This window comes from Electrophorus electricus, chromosome 11 (assembly GCF_041902795.1).
Source record: "Electrophorus electricus isolate QZ-2024a chromosome 11, ASM4190279v1, whole genome shotgun sequence".
Taxonomy (NCBI): Eukaryota; Metazoa; Chordata; class Actinopteri; order Gymnotiformes; family Gymnotidae; genus Electrophorus; species Electrophorus electricus.
In genome coordinates this window covers 11,832,647-11,852,354 of record NC_137507.1, presented here as the reverse complement: position 1 = coordinate 11,852,354, position 19,708 = coordinate 11,832,647, and the positions used below count along the sequence as shown (strand labels likewise).

At 38.4% G+C, this 19,708-nt stretch overlaps 1 pseudogene across 1 annotated transcript; it reads right to left on the bottom strand.

Annotated features, from left to right (window-relative positions):
• Positions 1-156: 156 nt before the first annotated feature.
• On the bottom strand, positions 157-18,871 carry LOC118241706 (scavenger receptor cysteine-rich type 1 protein M130-like; annotated as a pseudogene). Its single transcript, XR_014125976.1, has 24 exons — positions 18,793-18,871; positions 18,184-18,495; positions 13,912-14,214; positions 13,434-13,742; positions 12,869-13,171; positions 11,832-12,128; positions 9,504-9,806; positions 9,065-9,367; positions 8,510-8,821; positions 8,086-8,400; positions 7,651-7,983; positions 7,022-7,336; positions 6,289-6,594; positions 6,104-6,166; positions 5,578-5,892; positions 4,681-4,734; positions 4,446-4,589; positions 4,239-4,337; positions 1,654-1,716; positions 1,326-1,382; positions 1,158-1,232; positions 800-862; positions 626-676; positions 157-173 (listed from the first exon to the last, which is right to left on the bottom strand). The product of XR_014125976.1 is annotated as a scavenger receptor cysteine-rich type 1 protein M130-like (transcript).
• Positions 18,872-19,708: the final 837 nt, after the last annotated feature.

The following is a 19,708-nucleotide window of genomic DNA, read 5'->3' as shown; positions in this document are numbered from 1 at the left end:
ATTTTCAAAAATGTGTTCTGGCAAAAGGGTAAAGCAAGACATTGAACCATTTGTGATCTAAACACTGTTTGAGTTTCAAGAGGTCAAATGTCATTTCCTGAGCAAAAGCACTCTCATTCATGAGGTTTTCTCTGACTGAAGCCTTTCCTCTGTGTCTTACAGGTTATCATAGTCTGCAAGTAAAAGAACAAGAGTAAATATACCAATTTAGTTTTGCAAATTAATATTTCTATAAGTTCCAAATACAGGATGCTTTGCAATGTAACAAAACAAAGTGTTGATATAATAAAAACAGATAATATAATACAGTCAAATATTTTTTAAAACATACATTATAGATGCTTTTTAGATTTGGTGATTCTTCAAAGCACACAGATCACATGTCTATAATGTATTAGACTGGTCAGTATTCTCACAGCACACATTATCATTACACTACAATACACTCAGAACATTCTTGAAAACATCAGCATTATCATTACATATTATAATCAAGTGTCAGATTCTACACTTGATGATAATATCATGTTAGTCCATCTTTAACAAAACAGTGAAGTTGGAATGTGCAAGTAAAGAGAAAAACCTGTTATAATGGGCTCCACCTAAACTGCATCTGTATTCTCACCTGTACCACCTCCTGAGTCCTGTCCAGGGGAGATGACATCATCATAGTACTCTGGAGTGAGAGCCACACCAGCACATGTAAATAAGTTTTAATGCCACTGAGCAACAAGTCTGACATTATTAATGTGCTGATTCTTGTGCTTAGAATCCCATTATCATTTTAAGAGAAACCAACCTGTTGTAAGATGCGAGTTTGGTCCAACAGTAACGGCATCATCATAGATCTCTACGACATCCTCTATCAAAATGTAAGGTAAATACCATAAGACATCAGTGTCATTGAGTGTTATTAATGTGTTTAAAACTGACAGCGCAAATTGATGTAAAAATGAACAAAAATATCTTAAGAAAAATAATTGATAGTATATGTATCACTGTCAATGTTACAAGACAAAGCTGCACAAGTTTGAAGTTGTATCAATGTTGCAAATTGACAGCAAATTACAGTTACCTATTTGGGTAGTAGTGTGAGTAATGAAATGATTAGTAGAGCCTACATTTTCCAAAAGTAAGGGGGTTTTATTCAAGCATACTTGCTACAGTATCAGGTGTCTGTCCATGTGTGATGTCATTGTAATTATCCTGTGGATTTTCTGTCCCTAGATCACCTAAATCAAATAAAATGAGCTGATGGAGTAATTTCAGTCATCATCTCTTTCATTTCAATGAAGTGAGGAATTAAACAAATTTAATTGACAGACCACTACTGGTGACAGCATCATCATAATACTCAGTCTTTTCTTCACTGACAGATTTTGCTGTAACCGAAAGAAAAGTGAATTTTTTGTAAATTATATTAAGATATATGTTGCATCCAAAGAGAATTGTCTATGAGAACAGTCGCCAAAACTCTACAAGGTAACACATCCACAAGGTACTACATCTGGCACCCACAGCACACTGACTAAGGAGTTTTTAAAAAGTATGTTTACGACAAAACAGCATTGATTGGAAGTATAAGATTATTAAAGAACACTATGATTTCTATCAATTCTAATATTTCTCTGTGAGATGTAATCCCACCCTTACCTGAGAGAAGCTCTTTACCAACATCTTCATAACCAGAATGCTGAGCCTCTGAGTCGACATATTCTGTCAGAAGAGAACAGAGCAATCATGAAACATGCTTGAAACAGGAACTAATGAGCATCTTCCTTCAGGGATAATAATGAGCTGTGAGAAAAACAGAATATTTGTCCAGTTGACTGCCATGTCTCCATACAATACAAATACAATAATCCTACAAATACAATAATCCAGGGGTGTCACTAGACCCAATTTAATGGAGCATGTGCCCCACTGAAATGTTTCCATGCCCCACTATAATCACTGGTAAAAGTCACTGAGCTAAAATTCAGTACAAAATCCATAATGCTTTACATTTTAACCTTGTTGAGTAGAACTATACCATATAAATTCACTACAGGGACTATATGTCACATAATGACCCAGTATCTTTCCAAACGCTTGAGCAGCTAATAATAATAGTGATGCAAGACCAGAAGACAAGGTAATGATCATTTAAAATCTACTCACATATAACCATTTCACTTTCCAAAAAACACATATTGAACCATTAAAATGAAGGCACTGGTTAAGTTAACAAGGGGGCACTTCTAACTAGATAACACAAACTTATAAAATGAGAAATATAACCAGTAAACTTCATTTTGTACATTTGTGTTATTAAGTTAGCATGAACTGGTAATGCAAAAACAAAATCACAATTCACATGTAGTTTCATCTCTCAAAGGAAACATTTCATAAGATTATTTGATGAGCACATGTGAAAATAGTATTAAAATTAAATGTAAAGCATATGCACAGTCCTGCCCCTCCTACTGACTGGCAAACAAAGGGGCTGAGCTATACCCTCCTTCATTCTGTGTGTGTCTCAGTTTAGACAAGAGTCTTGAAGTACCCCTGCACCACACATGCAAATAAAAACACACAAACATGTCCACACACTCTGTGTAACCTTTATCCTCTTAGTCTTTCTGTCTGTCGGAGCTACACAAAGTCACACAAAGATTTAACCCCTTACCTCTTCCTATTGCTCTTTCTATGTATCTCTGCTCCTCTCACACACTCAAGCCAACTCAAACAATCATGCACACACTCACCTTATCTCTCTTTCCCCTTCTTGTTATTTATTTCACTCTCTGTCTCTCTCCCTCACACATAGTAACACACTCAAGCATACACTTGAGACAAAAAGCAAAAGGTGTAAGCATACATTTCTTCAAAACTTAAAATAATTACACACTCCAACTTTGCCTAACCAGATACTTCTCAGCAGTATTCCCACAATTACCACTTGCCCTCTCAACTATATAATTCTTTAAATATATTACTTTACATCACATTTACATATTCAGGATGTAAAAAAAGGGCCTAGAGATAAACAACTGGAAAGGCACCAAATTGAACAAAGAAAAGGCAACATTTGGCCATTAATAGCAATGACTGACTTGAGGTCAGTTCTCGTACATCAGAGCCCTGAAGACTAAAGACAAAGTCAGAAATCAGAATGTTGTTTCAGATCAGAATGACTTTTAACTATCTAAAGAATATATCAAAGGGTAAAAATCTCATGTCTAAACAGAACATAGAAATTTACATTTATGACATTTAGCAGACACTCTTATCCAGAGCGAGTGACAAAAGTGCTTTGTCATTTACTCATAGAATATCCTAGTACAGTACAGTAGGATAGAGTCCAACAATGAAGTATGTCTTGTCCTACAGACAAGATTACTGCACTAGTCTTTATACTGGCCTAAACAAGTTCACAATTAAACTGTTACATCTTATTCAAAAGGCAGCTGCCAGAAATCTTACCAAAACAAATAGAGTTGAGCACACTGATTCCAGTTTTCACATTCTTACATACACTACCAATTCATTTCAAAGTTCCTCATTTTTGGTATTTCTAAATATAATTATATACAAACAATTGTATATAAATCACTGAATCGCCTAGAACCAAAATAGATCTCTACTTGAAGAGTACAAACCCAATAGGCCAGCCGGGCTAGTCAGCTAATGCGGCCTAGAATCAGAACCAAATATGGTGAGGCAGCTTTTAGACAGTATGATGCTAAATGCAATCACAACCTTCCTGATGTTAGATATACCCCAAATGTTATTGTTTAGATTGACAATGTTCTTGTTTTCTTGTGCCTTTATCTTTTAACATGTAATTTTACTTTACTTTAAATCTACTCCTATTTTTTAAAGCCCTTTCTGAGGTGACAGATCTCAGCCTTTATTATTTAAAACCTTTTTCCACTCAATGTTTCTATAAATTTGAGTAAAGTACTTTGAATTCCTATTGTGCATGAAAGGTACTACATATTAAAACTTGCCTTGCCTTACAGTGATAAGGCAGATATTTATCATGATACTGCTCAGATCTCTTAATGTAGTGAGCAGCAAGATGTGAAATGTCATAAGGTATGAAAAGAGTGTGATACAGTCACACAGCTTCAAAATAACAAATATAAAACACAAGCTCTCATTTTTCTCTCACTCTATAATGTTTTTTTTTTTTTTTTATCTCTGTGTCATACACACTAGGATTGCCTGCAATATTACCCTTCCATATTACTCACCCTTTTGAGCTGAGATGGGAGTTCTTTCATTGGTGATTCTGTGGTCAATCTCCTCATAGATTACTTCAGGCAAAGTCTTATGCCTCCTCTTAGAGAGCACTGGGTGTGAAGACAGGAGGAAACGTGGCTCCAGCAAATTAATGACAGACTGAAGGATTAATGATGTAAGATGTCTGAAACCAAAGATTATGTGTGAATTTACTCTACCTCTCATGAGCACTCGGTTCTGGTAAACCAGCCCAGAGAGAAGCACTAAGGCCAGGAAGAGCAGCACTCCCAGTACCAGCAGGACCACAGGAGAGGTAGCTGGTTGAGGTAGAGGTCGACTGGTTGTTATCTCAGATTTACCAACTGGACAGGAAATTGCAAAATAGAACATGTATAAACAGTATTTTCCATTTGAACATTTTAGAAAAATGAGGGAGAGGAATGAAAAGAGGACCTGAGATGGAGTTGGTGGTTACTTTGCTTGTAATCACAGGGGTCAGGGAGATGTCTAGAAATAGAGAACCAAATCAGTTAGGTGGACACAGAACTCACACACACATACAAAATCAAAGCCATAATTAGCTCTATTCTCTAATTGATCCTAGCAAGTATATGTTTGTTATCATTTAAATCACATTTCTTTCTAGACATTTTTGATATTATTATTATTATTGTTGTTATTGATGTTGACACTCATAATGATGATAAAGATTTACCTGTAAAATCCAGCATTTCTAAGGTTATTAAAAAAATATATCATTGTCACTAATTTACATTGTCACGGACCAAATGTCAATATTTAATTGTAAGGTTGGCAGTTCTGGTAAGCCAAAAAGCAATTCATGAATAATGAAGCTGCGGATGACATTTTTTATTCAGATTTGACTGTATACTAATGCTACATCAATGTATAAGGACATGTATTTTCAGGGCTATACATTAGTTAGGAGGGAAGAACTTAATTACTAGTTTCTTCTCATTTCTTTAACTGATATCTCACTTCTTTGCACCTCTTTCTCGTGACTTAGCTCCTCCCTCTGGGGACATGACAAAATGATGCAAGGATGAGATGTGAGGACAGAGGGCTCAGTGACAAAACTTCCAACCAGAGTCCTTGCTTACTGAAGCACAAGTTTAAAGCAACTGATGATGTGTTGCACAGGTTTGTCCCTCATCACCAGGTTCAACACCCAGAGATGCATAACAAGGTGTAATTAGACTACAAACTAAAAAAACATCAAAACATTGCAAGCACAATTTCTATTTTTCAGCTACTGAATTTGTCAAGGTAGTTATTTATTGAATTTATTGAATTATTGAATCCAAAACCCTGTCTGAGGTATCCTCTGACCTGCACAAGTGACGCCAGCATGCTCTTTGTGGGAGCAATCAGTGTGGTTCTTCAGTGAATAACTGCAGTCCCACAGGTGAATCTCATCCCCTCTACACTCCACTCTGTTCAACCAGATCACCCCTTCACCAGGACCAAAGGCAGCACTCCCATTAGCACTCAGTGCCTTCCCACAGCCCAGCTGCCTGCAGACCACCTCAGCATCCCTGATGTCCCACTGATCATCACAGATGGAGCCCCACGCAGCATTATGATAAACCTCCAGCCTCCCAGAGCAGCTTCCCTCTGGTCCACTCAGCCTGAGAGGCAGCGGAACTATACCACAGACATATAACATGAGGAGAATATACTGCACAGGACAGTTAGGGTAGTAACATAACTGTCTGGGTTCAGCAGATACCACATTTCTTGTCAGCTTTGATTGTGTGAAGTATTGATGTTGAGTAATCCATTAAAATTTACAATGACTAGAGTAAGATATTGGAAGAATTTTGATTCATGCTCTCATTAATTAATGCATCCTTACCTGAGCACTGTCTTTGATGGGGAAATGAAGAGCATTTCACATGTTTTTGTAATTGTTTCTGCACTCCTGTGAGTATGGTAATATAAATTATGATTGCAGATTTAACATTCATGAGCATTTAATTCTTAACTTCTCAGCTACTTGATATCTGCAAGAATCTTTACATGCAGGGCGAATCTGCTTACCTGAACAAGTAATCTGAGCCACCTCTTTGTCATTATCACACTTATTGTGTCCCCAGGGGTCAGATGGGCAGTGCCATAGAGTGGAGTCATGTTTCCTACATTTCACCTGATCCAGCCAGTTAGGAGATGATTCCACTCTTGCTCTGGCCCCAGACTCCCTGCCTGTTTTTCCACAGTTCAGCTCTTGACAGATCAAACTTGCTGTTTCTTCATTCATCCCATTCACACACACATTCCCCCAGGTTCCATTGTAGAACACTTCCAGATTCCCTTTACACCCCTCAGTGAGTCTGATCTCTTTAAACTCTGGTGAGAGAAAATATGCAGGCAACTATTTTGTCAATCTTTCTATGATTCTTAAATGTTTCTACATGAGAGCTCACTCTACCCACAGTATAAATGCACAGTTGCCATCAGTGTCTGTTAATTACCGTTATTTATGTTTCTTTAAACCCATATGAAACTTAGCTTTCTTAAAAAACAAAACTTAAATAGCTAAAAGCAAATTACAATGAGCATTATTAAATATGACACTGCTTTGGTGCAGTTTGGGATTCTCTTCTATCAGAATTATTAGATATCATTCTTGTATGCTTAATGTCATAGAGTTTTACATTTGACACTTGCCTTTGAACTGTGCAAATGTGTTACATTTTATGTTATCACTATACACTTTAAAGAACAAAATACAAGTAAATCAAATTCAAGAACAGCTGCAGTCAGCATACTTCACCTGAGCACACGACCCCTATATCCTCCTTGTGTCTGCAGTCATGCTTTCCCCCAGATTGATACCTGCAGTTCCACAGGGATGTCTCGTTCCCCTCACACTGCACCTCATTCAGCCATATGGGCCCGGTTCCTGGACCAAACCAGGCTGGTACGTAGGCACTGAGGGCCACTCCACACTGCAGCTGCCTGCACACCACCTGGGCATCCTCAATATCCCATGAGTCATCACACACTGTCCCCCACGATCCACTGATGAAAACCTCCAGCCTTCCTGCACAGTCTCCCCCCGCGCCAACCAGCCTGATGGAGGAGTGGGCTGAAACACACACACACACACACACACACACACACACACACAAACAATGTGTGTATACACACACAAACAATGTGTGTATACACACACAGTCACACCTTAATTGTCCAGAACAGTTCAGACAGTTTAAACTCTGGTTTTGATTTACATAGAATTGTTCCACCAAAATAAGAACACCAGGTTATTATTTTTGTTAATGTGACATAAAGGTCATAAACATCATCCTGACACAACTGGTTTACATTTTAGAGTAGATTAGCAAGCATGTTATTAATTTTGTTAACAATTACCAGTTTTTGGGTTACTGTAACACTTACCAGAGCAGGTGATTGACAGCTGTTCCATGGAGCTGCAGGAGAGGTTGAGGAGGTTTGCACTGCTGCAGTTCCCCAGATGAGCTTCACTCCCAGAACAATTGAAACCCCTCACACACATGTGCCTGTGTTGATCAGGACTGGATGGAGAGGAGCTGGAGAAGTTTAGCACAGAGCCACAGCCCAGCTGTCTGCAGACCACAGAGGCCTCAGGCACACTCCAGGAGTCCAGGAGAACTCTCCTCCAGTCCTGACTGAAGTAAACCTCAACCTGCCCCTCACACTCCCTCCCTCCAGACAACCGCACTTGCCCCTCATGAAAGGCCTGAGAGGAACCTGAATGGGAATTTAATTAAACATGTAAATTAATAAGCTTATTTTAGCATGCAAAACATCACTAATTTCACTAATGTGGTGAACATGAATGGAAGAGCTCACCATTGCAGATGACTCCAGCATCCTGTTTATGAGAGCATTCTGCTCGACTCCATGATGAGATGGGGCATTCTGATAGGTGCGTCTCGTTGCCATGACAATCAAACACATCAGCCCAGATGTGGCCACTCCCCTCCCCAAACCAGTCCGCTGCCAACAAAGCCACAGCACTCCCACACTTCAGCTGTCCACAGAGGACACTGGCAGCTTTCATATCCCAGCTAGCCCCACAAACTGAGCCCCAGTCACTGAGGTACAGGAGCTCCACTCGACCAGAACAGGAGTCCCAGCCATTCAACAGACGCACTGCAGTGTGACCTGTAAAACATAGAACTAATTACAGATATGTAAAATCAAAAGAACAAAGCTTATCTTAGTATCTCATAGTTACAATATATTTCAGGCAGAAAAATGGCAAAGACTTAACCTGAACATATTAGTCCCACATCACTGTAATGGGAGCAGTTCTGTTTGACTGAAGATGTTGGACAGAGAGAAACCTCAGATTCGGTGCCTCTACACTGAAGTTCCTCTGTCCACACCTGACCCTCCCCTCTGCCAAAAGCAGCTGCTCCCAGCAACTTCATAGGACGCCCACATCCTAGCTCTCTACAAACAACCTCTGCATCCTGTTGGTCAAAGTTAGCATCACACACTCTGGCCAAGGTATTCTCATGAAACACCTCTACTCTCCCAGAACACAGGTGAGGACCATCTGTAAGTCTGGGTATTTTGTGACCTGTGTGTAAAGTAACATCATTAATACCATGGACAACACATATAAGAATGAATTGTCGACAATCATTCAGTTACTTAAAACATACTATGAAATTTAAAGTCAGATTCATCTCATCTATGTTCTGTGGGTGATGAGTCTAGAATTAATCACAAATATGATATTTCTCAGATGTTTATACAAATCATACTAAAAGAGATTAATAGAAAATAGACTGATTGAATATACACACTGATTTCAACATACCTGAGCAGATTAATTCAGCATCATAATAATGAAGACAGCTATGTTTACCCCAGCCCAAGTATCCACAGTGTTTCACTGTAGACTCAGTTCCACTGCAGTCCACATGACTCATCCAAATTGGTCCTGATCCTGGTATCTAACCCGCAGTACCACTCAGTATCTCTCCACAGCCCAGCTCTCTACACACCACTACTGCAGCTATTGTGCTCATACCAAAAACACACACTGTTCCCCACTGTCCTCTATGAAGAACCTCCACTCTCCCAGCACAGCGACTTCCACCATCCACCAGCCTCACACTGCCTGTGTATGACCAAGAAGAAGAACATGATAGAGTAACAAAGAGAGACAGACAGATCATCATGTACAATGGGTTTTTAACACAGAAAATGTGTTTTATGTAAAATGTGAAATCAGTTTTAAAAAACACATTTCTTACCAGCACACACCAGTCCCACATCACTGTCATGAGAACAGTCATGTTTGACTGCAGATGATCTTGGACAGGAGTAAATATCCGATTCGTTGCCTCTACACTGAAGCTCTTCTGTCCACACCTGACCCTTCCCTCTGCCAAAAGCAGCTGCTCCTAGCACCTCCACAAGAGGCCCACAGCCCAGCTCTCTACACACAACCTCTGCATCCTGCTGGTCAAAGTCAGCATCACACACTGTGGTCCAGGTCTTCCCATGAAGTACCTCCACTCTTCCAGAGCAGCGAGGACCACCAACCAGCCTTACTCCTAAAATATTAGTATGGGGAATAGAGACCATGTAACACATTCTAGTGATAGAAAAATTACTTACATTATTGATTTTTTATAATATTGCACAAGTTCAAACTATATCAGACCATAACCTGGTTCTGTTGTCACCCTCATACTGGTCTGTTGTCTTAAAACAACCTGTGACAAAGAAGTTAATAAGGTTTCACCAGGCAGAAGAGGCTCTGCAGGTTTGCTTTGAGACTACAGACTGGGAGGTGCTCTATGAATCAGCTGGCAAGGACATTAACAGTATCACAGACTGCATCACCGACTATATGAACTTTTGACTTCATTGTTCCTGTCAGGTGGGTATGTTGTTTCCTTAAAAACAAGCCATGGGTCACCAAAAACCTGAAGGAACTTCTTAATAGGAAAAAACAGCCTTTCAGACTTAAGGACAAAGAACTATTGAAGGGGGTGCAGAAAGAGCTTAATGTGAGACTCCAGGAGAACAAGGAAGCCCATAGAAGGAATCTGGAGATGAAGCTTCAGCAGAATACAAAGGAGGTGTGGACAGGCATGAAGCAGATCACTGGCTTCAAAATAAGGCAACAGACTGTTGAGGGCAGTCAAGACAAGGCCAATGAGTTGAATGTGCTTTTTAACAGGTTCAGCACAACACCCTCCCCCCACACCTGCAGGGGCATCTCCCCCACTTCTTCAACATCAACACCTCTTAAACATCAGCACCCACCCCCTCTTGCCCTACAGTCATTATCTGTTGATTCACAACTTTCACAACTCCCCCACCCAGAAGTAACAACCAGCCAGGTGAAAAGACAGCTGTAAAAGCATAGAGTCAGCAAAGCTGCAGGACCAGATGGAATCAGCCCAAGGGTACTGAAGGTTTGTGCAACCCAGTTGTGTGGGATCCTTCAGCAGCTCTATAACCTGAGCCTTAAGCAGGAGACTGCCAAGGCGGTGGAAAACCTCCTGCCTAGTTCCTGTTCAAAAGAAGTCTACATCTTCCTTAAATGACTACAGACCAGTGGCGCTCACATCTCACGTCATGAAGGTCCTAGAAAGACTAGTGCTGTCATATCTTAGACCTATAGTCAGCCATTTCCTGGACCCTCTGCAGTTTGCTTACCAGCAGCAGGTAGGTGTGGATGATGCTGTTATCTACCTACTGCAGAAGGCACACACACATCTGGATCAGATCAACACCACTGTAAGAATCACCTTTTTTGATTTCTCAATCATATTCAACACCATCCAACCTGTCAGACTGGGGGAGAAGATAGAGAGACTGCAGGTGGATGTGTCCATGATTGCCTGGTTCAAGGACTACCTGTCTGACAGACCCCAGTATGTGCAGTCGGGAGCAAACTGATCTGAAGGCTTGGTCAGTAACATTGGCACACCACAGGGAACTGTACTCTCACCTTTCCTATTCACCCTGTACACTACTGACTTCCAGTACGGGTCTGACCTATGCTATCTTCAGAAGTTTTCTGATGATTCTGCGGTGGTTGGATGTATCAAGGATGGTCAGGAGGGAGAACACAGAAATGTGGTTAACAGTTTTGTAGAGTGGTGTGAGAGGAACCATCTGCTCCTCAATGTGGACAAGACTAAGGAAATGGTGGTGGATCTATCTATCTATCTATCTAGTTCATGCATGGTTCTTCATTAATGGCAGCAAATAAGAAATATATTATTAGAAAATAGATTTTGTGGGTGGTCTATTAAGTGACAAAGGATAATTTAATTTCCTTTACAAAAGCTGAAGAAAGAAAGCACAGCTATTCTCTCTGAAAAAGGAAGTCCACAAGAATTGTTAAAAACTGATCTATCATAGCATGTCACATTCATAGGTTCATGTCCATAGAAGCTTCTAATGATAATGATTCCATGCTTTCCTTTTATTAAACAAATATAAAACTGAGATGCACAAAATTTGTAATGTCATAACTGGTATAATAAAGTCTGAAAGCTAGCAAATATGCAGAAATGCCAGTCGAGGTAAATATATCCATTCTAAAGATTAATATAATTTACCTGAGCAGATAACTCCTGCAAGATGACAGTCACTAACCCTTCTACTTGAACCACAGTTCTTCAGTGTAGACTCTGATCCACTACAGGCCACTTTATTCATCCAAATTGGTCCTGATCCTGGTCCAAAGTGAGCTTTACCCATTACATCTACAGCCTCCCCACAGCCCAGCTCTCTACACACCACTGCAGCATCTCTCATATCCCAGTCATCATCACAAACTGTTCCCCACTGTCCTTGATGAAGAATCTCCACTCTCCCAGTACAAGGCCTGCTGCTATTCACCAGCCTCACCATGTCTGTTTGTCAGGGAGAGAGAGAGCGAGAGCAAGAGTGAGAGAGAGAGAGAGAGAGAGAGACAGAGAGAGAGAGAGAGAGAGAGAGAGAGAGAGAGAGAGAGAGAGAGAGAGTGAGAGAGAGTGATTAAGTTGGGGGAGGGGTGTATGCGTAATTGTCATGTAAGTCACTGTTGTTACACACAGGCCACCAGATGGAGGACTCAGACAATTCCCACATCCACCACCAGAGCTCACCTGCTCCAGAATACTGACTGTTTGCCATGGTTCTTAACTCTGCACACTAAGAAATGTTTGGAACTCTTTAACTGTATTATTTAAACTCGCTTGTTTTATTCTGAAGTCTTGCCACTTTTCTCTGTCTTTATTTCTGAACTATTTATCTGATGCATTTGGATCTTTTTGTTTCTGACCCTCCTTTTTTAATGGTTTGTGATCTTCGCCATTTGTGTTTTGGCACTGCTGCCTGATATAGAATAATGCCCTGGTTTTCTGCCTCTATACTTGTTAAGACTACACTTATTGTTGCTCTGTCTTCTTTAACTATTTCCAAAGCAAGAAATCTGTAAATTAATCCTAATACTTCTTGAGCTTCAGCATCACCATTACAAAAAGAAAATGCTAAAATTATATATAATTCATATATAGATAAAATTATATAACAGAATGGGTTTAAATTGTAAATAACTTACATGATTAGTGTCAGAAAATACAAGATTAACTGTGAATGATGCATTTCTTACCAGCACACAACAGTCCCACATCATTGTCATGAGAGCAGTCATGTGTGAGAGTAGATGATTTTGGACAGAGGTTAATCTGGGATTCGTTGCCTCTACACTGAAGCTCCTCTGTCCACACCTGGCCCTCCCCTCTGCCAAAAGCAGCTGCTCCCAGCAACTCCATAGAAGGCCCACAACCCAGCTCTCTACACACAACCTCTGCATCTTGCTGGTCAAAGTCTTCAAAACATACTGTGGCCCAGGTGTTCTCATGAAGCACCTCCACTCTCCCAGAGCAGCGAGGACCACCAACCAATCTGACCCCTAAAGTATTATCATAAAAGAACAAAGAAAATTCAGTGCTTTCTAATGATTATTATTCACATGTTGAAATATGAATGTATTTGTTGGGCCATTAAAGTCTCAACCCTTAAAAGTCATGGAAAATCTTGAGTTGGAGGTGGGAAAAATACAATAATATGCATTATATTTTTAGATTCATAAATGACAAAGGCAAGGATATTAATAAATGTTCAGTAGTAAACTGTATTATTTGAGTTTTATATTGAGATTTAGAGCATCTTACCTGAGCAGATGACTCCAGCATTTTTGGTTTGATTACAGTCATGTTTACCCCAACCTGCTGATGTACAGTTCTTCAGTGTAGACTCTGATCCACTACAGTCCACATCATCCATCCAGATTGGTCCTGATCCTGGTCCAAAGTGAGAATTACCCAGTACATCTACAGCCTCCCCACAGCCCAGCTCTCTACACACCACTGCAGCATCTCTCATATCCCAGTCATCATCACACACTGTTCCCCACTGTCCTCTATGAAGAACCTCCACTCTCCCACTACAGCGACCACCACCATCCATCAGCCTTACACTGTCTGTGCAAAATGAAAATTAGGAAGAAAGAAAGAGGTAGAGAGGTATGGAAACAACTCGGTAGAAAAAGACAGTTGTGGAAGAGATACAAAAAGGAAGTTAAAATCTTACATAACTTATGATTATAGTTTGATAAATACATGTTTATATATGAATTACCCCAAATCTTACCCCCACACACTAGTGCCACACCATGCTCATGAAAGCAGTTGTGTTTAAGTGTAGATGATGAGGGACAGAGGTGAATCTGAGATTCGTTGCCTCTACACTGAAGCTCTTCTGACCACACCTGGCCCTCCACTCTGCCAAAAGCAGCTGCTCCCAGCACCTTCACAGGAGCCCCACAGCCCAGCTCTCTACACACAACCTCTGCATCCTGCTGGTCAAAGTCAGCATCACACACTGTGGCCCAGGTCTTCCCATGAAGTACCTCCACTCTCCCAGAGCAGCGAGGACCACCGACCAGCCTCACTCCTAAAATATTAGTATAAGGAATAGACACAAATGTAACTTAATGTAATGACTAAGAAATGCTAAAACAGATTTCACAAAACCATGTTAACTTTTGATTCATTTTAACCATGTTTTTATTCCTTTTCTTCCTGACTTTCTTTTTCATGTATTCTCTTTTTTTTTGGTTGTTTTTTTTTGTTTCTCTCTCTCCCTCGGCTGGTTCCAACCCTTTGAGAGGGGTCTCACTGCAGAGCATGCATGATATTAATCCTATTCCACAGACAACAGACTGGTATACCAGTGGGTTTATAAACCTCCACAAACCAAATGGATTTGTGATTTTTAATATTGTAACAGGTTGCAAAGTGAATTTGTGTGTTTATTGACAAAACTAAACGGTCACAAAAAGAAAAACAAAAAATAAGCTTTTTATCTTTCGGTGCTTCTTTGCTCTCATAATATTGCTCTCATAATATTGTAACAGCTTAAAACAGCTGAGAAATTGTAGCAAAAATCATTAAATGCTGTAAACTGACGAACTTTATACTACGTCAGTGACAATGTGCAAAGTTTGCAATGACAGTTTGTGACCTCAGTTCTCTAAGCGAGCCCTGTCTGACTCCACTCCCTCCTGTTGCAAGTATTGTTCAAGATTTGTTTAATAATGACAAGAAGTTGTCACCAACACAAGTCAGTCAACAAAAATGAAGAGTAGTTATCCCGCTGGCAGTGAAAAGAGAAAGAAGAAAAAAGAGGATGAGGAGAAAAAACATTACTAGTGAGCGGGGCAGATAATACCAATTAAATATAATGATTAATAACTAATTCCTGCAAGTCTAGCCTTAAATGTGTGGGAGACACACTTGAATAACATAACATCCACGAGAATTACATTATTTCATTTGTTTACCTTGACATTTAATATTAGTTAGCCTAGCTTGCAAAGCATCCTAGTGTGTCCAGCTCAGTTTTCCATGACATGAGTCAGAGTCAGTATACAGGCAGTTGACTCAGTAGTGTAGCTAGCCTATCAGGCTGTCAGAACGTAGACGCTAGTAGTTACAGTATTAACACTTCATAACCAGTCAACTTGTTCTTGTTCTAGAGTAGGTAATGTTTTACCTGTAGTTTTATAGAACACAGGTAATGGAGTGATTTGGAGGGGGGAATTAGATTATTTAAACATTAATTTTTCTCTAGCTAACTGATGAAAGCTGTGTCTAACTGAGCTAAATGTCAAGCTAATTTATGCTAATTTATGAACTTTAGATGGAAAGAAGCTTGTAAGAGTGTACTCTGAATTACTGAGGTTTATTGTTATACATTATTGTGCTATATGTGCAGTGTGGTTTGTGTATTTTATTGTATTTCCCATATCTGTAGTCGTTTTGATATAATGAAGACTATAAATTTTCATTAAAATTTTATTTATATTTATATTCTGAAAATAATAGTACTGTTAACTTTTGAAATAAAAAGTTAACATTTTGCAGTTTCTTGTTGGTGTTAGGTTATTTATAAGATAATGGCGATGAACACTGCTTGGGGGGGCCTCTTAGAATTTTTGCCTAGGGCCCCAACAGACGTTAGAATCGACACGGCATACAAATCTGCATACATAGATTGGGGATAAAAGCCGGCGTTAAACGGTAAACGTTGTGACAAGCTGTGACATGTCTTTCTCGCCTCGCCGCACAACTTCTGGTGTGAAATGTTTAATATTTCAACGTGATTCAAAAGCAAGACAAGAATAATCGAACACACTGCTTTCTCTACTATGTTGGTTTACCGTAGTGAAGAAAGAAATCCATAAATCGATAAATACATTGCTTTTATGTTGCCCATTTATTCACTTATTTATGTAGGGTTTTGTTTATTGATTGATTTAGATTTTTTTTAATTTAATCCTCCATAAGAACTGTTGAAAATACTATTTAATGAAACATAGCTAAATAGTTTATAGATAAACAGAGCATGCTTGACAGTAAAAAGGGAACACATCTGCCAACATTGCGTGTTGTGATTTCTAAAAGGATGGATACGTTCTCCTGCTAAAAATACGCATAGGCCACGGTAATAAACAACGTGTTAACTCAGTTACAAGACTAGGTTTCTCCTTTGACAAAATAAAACTGAGCATGCGCTGATCTCTCTCAGCCGTCTTCTACGAGTGCAGCGGGGCATGTGAGGTTTTCTTTCTCCGACATAGTATATATATTTGAACAGTACCGTGGTCAATGGCATTAGACAGACATCGATTCAAGACCGAGACGACACCACGACCAGTTCGATATTTTTGCATAATATAAAAATAAAACGTTTTACATTAGTTATACTTCAAATATACTAAATATCAAATGTGTGTATATTATATATTGTATGTTGTGTAACATTAAATAATTTATAAATAGTAAAATATAGTCAAATATTATATTTTCTGTCCAACTGTATTGAAATTTATGGAGGCAAATGATACAATTAAGACATTTCTGTCCCTACTGTACTTTTATAAATGTTATTCACGTATACTCAATTTAGGTCAGCTAAGTTTAAACCAAACAAAGAGGTTCATATACTCAAATGTATTATTAAATGAAAACAGGAGTAATATGAATGAATGAACAGAAAAAAAAAACCCAGAAAAAAAATCAAATTGTTATGGAAAGGATCAATTACATGGATTCTGTTACGTACAATTCCACATGTCTTGATAAAGTGGAAGATTGAGCAATATCATCATAGATATAATAATAATGATAATACATAAAACCTACAAATATATAAAATATATAATAAAATTATGCAGCTATATTACTACTACCAACACCACCAACACCACGACTACTAACTACCACTAGTACTACTACTGCTACTACTACTACTACTACTACTATTAATAATAATAATAATAATAATAATAATAATAATAATAATAATTTTACAAAGTTGCCATCTATGTTTGTTGAGGACACATAACCATGCACCAGCAAGCAAATACGAACACTATCACTTAAGTTTCATGAAATGAAACTTTTTAACTTTTAGCCTGTATCCATTGAGAAGGCATATTGTCTTAGTCTGTTAAAACTGTAAATTTGGAAGCAATTGTCTTTGGAAATGCTACATCTTTCAAAACACTATACCACAGTGACAGTTATGAACATCATTTACTTGCTCTGGTCATATTTGCTGATGATCATGTGAAAATGTGAAGCTTACAAATTTCAGTCCTCCTACCCTAAAACAAAGACAATTAATGTATGGTTCCATATACTACAACACTACATATGGAAACAAACCCCTTTACTAGTTATATTGAATCTTCAAGTCATTCCAAAGTTTTGGACTGTTATGTACTTTGCACAAATAAACTACTTTTTTATATTATTAATTATACACCTTTGTGGGTTTTTTTTAATAGACTCTGAATTTATATACTCTAACCTAGCATAATTACTATATAGTGTATTATACACATACTACAGAAATGGACAAATACATCAGATTGCAAATATTATAACATCAACATAGTCTTTTAATAAGTTGTGTTGTTCCCTAGTGTGACCAAAATAGAATACTATAGCAATAACACGATATACATATTATATAAATATAATGTTGTATGATACATTCTTGTGTATTTAATTGAATGATATTGTTCACTATCAGATAATAGTAAACCTTGAAAGAGATTAACACAAGACAAGATTAGATATTTCCCTGGTCTAATATGTTTCCCAAACAAAGTTTGACTCCATTTGCCTCAGTAATTTTGTATCTCCATTTCATCTAATATTGTTTCTTCTAAAGACTTTTTTCATCATTTAGCATTTGTTTTTTTTTATAAATAAATAAATAAGATAGTTGTCAAAAATATTTTAGGAAGTGTGATGTTTAAAATGTGAAATGTATGTTACAATTAAACAAAGTTTTACAGTGGACCACTGAAAAAAATAATTATATTTGAGAATGAGAATTAGCACAGTTTACCTGAGCAGATCATTCCAGCATCTTTATCATGATTACATGCAAGTTGTCTCAAAATTTTAGGAGGTCCACATGTTTCCCACGTAGGCTCTGATCCAGTACACTTCCTTTGATTAATCCAGATTGGTCCTGATCCTGGTCCAAAGTGAGCATTACCCAGTACATCTACAGCCTCCCCACAGCCAATATCTCTACATACCACTGCAGCATTTTTCATATCCCATTCAGCATCACACACTGTTCCCCACTGTCCCATTTCAAGAACCTCCACTCTCCCAGCACAGGAGTGACCACCATCCACCAGTCTCACGATGCCTGCATACCAAATAGAAGATACCAGATGGAGATAGAAAGAGAGAGACAGAGAGACAGATAATATTAACTGCACATGAGTTATGTATGGCTATGTATGCCTGCCTGTCTATTCTGTCCCTTCTTTTATGTGTAGCTACAGATGCAAAAATGTCAAGGAATAATTAACTTACAATAGTGTTAAGATATAAGCAAACACATTAATAATAATAATAATAATAATAATAATAATAATAATAATAATAATAATAATAATAATATGACTATGTGCTCAAATATGTTTTTGACATGAGGACTTACCAGCAGTAGTGAGTGTGACTGTGGACATCAGAAGAATTAAAGTCCGATAGCTGTCCATCTCCCTCTGCTCTGCACACACTCTTTGTTAAACACAGCAGGCAATAAACTCAGCAGGCAAGACAATCTTTAACTCCACTATCTCAGAGAGATTGAAAAAACTAGCCCCCTAGACAGAGAGAGAGAGAGAGAGAGAGAGAGTTTCTAACAGCCACCAATCACAATCACTATTACCTTATTAGACAGAGAAGTATAATCATCAAACATCTTCAGTGACAAATCAAAAAGGTATTTTTTTTATTTCTCCATATATATCAAAAGAACGTCAGGGCTGACGAACAGAACTCCACCTCCCGTCTCTAGAGGCGTCTGACTGAGGAGAGTGTGGTGAGAAAGTCACCAGCATACAGGAGACTGATTTCAAAGAGAGGAAGCACTCAGTGTAGATACAGCTTTAATGCCACCTGCACAGAGCTGATCTAAGCACTGATAAATAATCGGTGCCAAACGCGATTCCTCTATACATGCGTAGAAATGAGTTAAAACATATATATATATATATATATATATATTTATTTATTTATTTATTTACCTGAATCAGGGAGCAAAGGAAACATACATGTGAAACATCCGTCATATTCACATATTAAGGTATTATCCCCAACCAAAAGAGTCAGTTTTTTTTTCTGGTACAGAAAGTTAGACATTGGTGTAATCATGCTGTAGACAGACTGGGATTTAAAAATAGTTCTACTTTTAGGAAAAAAAAAAAAGCGTCATGGCAAACGCCACTCAGAATTTTGCAGGCAGCCATCAAATTATTTAAAGCGGAATTTACTTTATAGACTTTTTTTCTCTGAACCTCTGAGTTAGCGATAAAGTGAATAATGTAAGCGTATCGTCTTTCACTTGTAGGATT